The 3743-nt window shown below is 41.5% G+C and overlaps 1 non-coding gene across 1 annotated transcript; it reads right to left on the reverse strand.

The window, feature by feature from the left end:
* Window positions 1-1858: 1858 nt before the first annotated feature.
* TRNAV-AAC lies at window positions 1859-1931 on the reverse strand. Its single transcript has one exon. It is a non-coding gene; the product is annotated as a tRNA-Val (tRNA).
* Window positions 1932-3743: the final 1812 nt, after the last annotated feature.

The raw sequence follows: 3743 nt of genomic DNA on the forward strand, positions 1-3743 counted from the left end.
GAGTTCCTCTCTCAGTATCCTATCCTTTTGCCTTTTCATACTGTTCATGGGGTTGGTATTTAAATATGTAGATTAATTAAATGTATAAATATTTATATAAATAAATATAAATTATATACATATTTAAGGTAATGATATTTTTGTAAACATTACTGAAAATTGTTGAGTAGGGAATTCCAAGACTTTATCTCTCCACAAAACAGCCAATAAACTGGCAAAAACTTTTGGAATTAACCTTTGCAGAACTCTGAAATCTGGTAAAAAACTGACTACAAAAGGGGAAAGATTAATAAAAACTGAAAATGCTGCATTACGGTAAAATACTACTGGGACATTTCAGCTGCCCACTTATTACCTCTCACCTCCCAAATTGGTGACAGCCATGAAGGTTACAGTCTATACTCCTGGTGCAGGTTGCCAGTAAAAAACAGCAATCTGGACCTTACTCAAAGAATTTTGGCTGTTTCAACATGTCTGGCAGCTACCTGAAGAGCTGGCATAAAGGCTGGCCTTTGTTTTACTGACTCGGGACTTGTATTATCAGGACTGGGATGGCTTTCCAGGTGGCATTTGCTGAATATATTTAAAGGCAAAAGTATGGCAGCCTGACACTAGGGTTAAGAGTCAAGACAGCCAACAACCAGACTGAAAAGACTGGAAAGCAAGAGGCTGGGAAAGGAGGTATATAGGGGAATAAGGGCTTTAAAAGTCATCCCTGGTAGCTCAGCTGGTAAAGAATACACCTGCAAAGCAGGAGACCCTGGTTTGATTCCTGGGTCAGGTAGATCCCCTGGAGCAAGGATAGGCTACCCACTCCAGTATTCTTGGGCTTCCCTGGTGGCTCAGACAGTACAGAATCTGCCTGTAATGCAGGAGACCTGCGTTCAATCCCTGGGTTGGGAAGATCTCCTGGAGAAGGGAATGGCAACCCGCTCCAGTATTCTTGTCTGGAGAATTCCATGGGCAGAGGAGCTTGGCAAGCTAAAGTCCATGGGGTCACAAAGTGTTGGACACAACTGAGAGACTTTCACTTACTTTGAAGGGATTTCCAGGTGGTGCTAGTGGTAAAGAACAGTTAAGAGAGCTGAAGTATAAAAACTAAATTGCAACAACTAAAAATAAGACACTTCTTTCAAATCCTATTTATCCTGAATCCTTTTATCCTAAAATCCTAGAACAACTGACATTCCCCCAAATGTATCATTTGATATCATCCACAGTTTTCCCAAATGGATCTTAAATATATCATGATGTGGCGGGCACTAATGGAAAGAAATGAGAGAGGGTCTGCCAGACAGTATCTGTGCTAACCCGGTTCTGGCCACCTGCTGTGGTGGCAGTGTGCCAGGGAGACTGAAGACGGGAGCACGCTTCTCCTCCCAAGATTGGGAATGTCTATCGTCAGAGTGTTCTATGAATTACTGTGTCTGTGTCTTTACACAAGACGTTTAGGGTCAGAATTCCATACAAGTGATCTCAAATAGGTAGGAGAAGTTCTTGAGAAACAAACTGGCTATATTCCATGACACGCTGACACTACCTTATTCTAGAATTCAGCTATCCAGTCTTTTCTTGAAGATATATATGTATTGGCTGGCAGTTGCAGGTTGGATAATTTTGCAGATCTCTGTCCAGGGTATGTGGGAAGCGTTAAGGAAACCCAGGGAACTCACTCTCTGTCCTGTTTTCCCTCAGGTCCTGAGGCCCTTCAGCTGTCATCTTGTATCTGTTGTGTTCTATTTCCTTCTCCAGGGGATCTTCCCAACCCAGGGATTGAACCAGTGCCTCCCACATTGCAGGCATACTCTTTACTGTCTGAGTCACAGGGAAGGCCCAAAATAAGGATGCCTACCAGTGTTGTTTCCGCCTGGTTTCGAACCAGGGACCTTTCGCGTGTTAGGCGAATGTGATAACCACTACACCACGGAAACCTGCATGTTATGTCTAGATTTTTAACGGTAAAGGACAGTTCTTTTTTTTTTTTAATTGCTAAGCAGTAGTCCAGTATATGGGTGTTATCACTGTTTGATCTCTATTCACACTTCAGCCCTATAAACTGTGTTAAAGCCTGTTTAATTATCATAGACACATTGGAGGGCTGAATTGCTTATAACTACTAATATCTCCATTTTTCATTTCCTGAAACCCCAATGAATTAGACAGCTTTTGCTTCTGTGAGGGTTATTTAAGAGCTCTTCAGATTTCAGAGAAGTGATTTTAGTAAACTGAAATTTTGTCCTAGAACATCAAATACTGGTCAAGTGGTTCCCAAAGGCAGCTGACGAAGTGATGATCCCATTATGATAAATTTATGTAGCACACAATTACAGCAGAAGCATTTAAACAAAAACCTTTATTTAAAATTTTACTGAAATGTAGCAGTATGTTTACTTTGGATGTTAGGATCTCCCATGGAGTACTGATATGATTTCCTGTTAAGTAACTGAAGATTGAATAATAATTGAAAAATCTATGAAAAATGAGTGTTAGTCCCTCAGTTGTGGCCGACTATTTGCGACCCCATGGAGTGTAGCCCACCAGGCTCTTCCATGGAACTCTCCAGGCAAGCATACTGAGTGGGTTGCCATCTTCCTGACCCAGGGATCAAACCCGGGTCTCCTGCATTGCAGGCAATTTCTTTACCATCTGAGCCACAGGCCATCCTGAAAATCTACAGAGAGATTTAAAAGTAGTAATTTTTTTTTCTCTTTGTGCTTCAGCAAAGACTAAATTCACAGGTGGTTCTTTTCAAAGCATGGATTTCTTTCCCCTCTGGAACTGATACTGTATAAAATAAGTTAGATTACCACAATAGGCAAATAGAAATTTCTCATGGCTCCCACAAGAGACGTGAACTGCCTTGTCAAAGTGCTTTTCTCCTGGGTGTTTGCAGAGATGTAGGGCAAGTCTTAAAACCGTGTAAAACTCTCAGAATCCAAAGATCTTCACAGTGTGGTGTGCTTAAGACCACTGCAGCTTCCTGCAGGAAGGCAATGGGTGCTCTGGCCCCAGGATACTGGGAGAGCCATCCTGGAGCCACATCAGGCACAAATGTGTTCCTAGTGTCCAGGGCTCACCTCTCCTCTAGTCCTGACTATCAGTTTGGAAGCAGCTGGGTAACCTGTGGCCATTCACCCTTTGTATGTTTAGAGAGTGTGCTTTTCACATCTATCCAATACCTGAATCTTTCTTTTCTACTTCTTCCTATTTTAGAATCAGTGAAGAATTTCTTTTCATATCCCAGCCATTTAGAGGCTGCTGAACCAAGGTAAGAGTCCCTTCTCAGAATATCACTTTATTTTTTAGGACTCAGTCTAATGATCATCTCCTCTCTGATACATTTACCAAGCATTTCTGTATGTTCATTTCTGTTTTACATGTATGATAGAATATGTATCTGTGTCACATTTCTTAAAATGTGGGCTCATCTCTAATAGCTTGTGCCTATAATGAAATTTCAGCTCTGTTTCAGGTTCATATGGCACAGTGACGTTTAAATACCAAACATTTAATTCTGTTGTCACACGTCTTCCTTCTATCCACTCTCAATCTCCAGCAATCAGTCACAGTCATAATCTCATCTTTTGAACTCTAAGTACAGCCAGATATGCAGTGAGTACATTCCTCCTACTACGTTTGAGGGTTATCTCTTGATATTGGGTCAGAAATGAAAACCCCAGGCTCTGATCCCAGCCTGCAGTTTCTTATTATGCCTTCTGACAGCAATTTTGCTGCTGCGTCTT

Source organism: Bubalus bubalis, chromosome 8, assembly GCF_019923935.1.
Source record: "Bubalus bubalis isolate 160015118507 breed Murrah chromosome 8, NDDB_SH_1, whole genome shotgun sequence".
Taxonomy (NCBI): domain Eukaryota; kingdom Metazoa; phylum Chordata; class Mammalia; order Artiodactyla; family Bovidae; genus Bubalus; species Bubalus bubalis.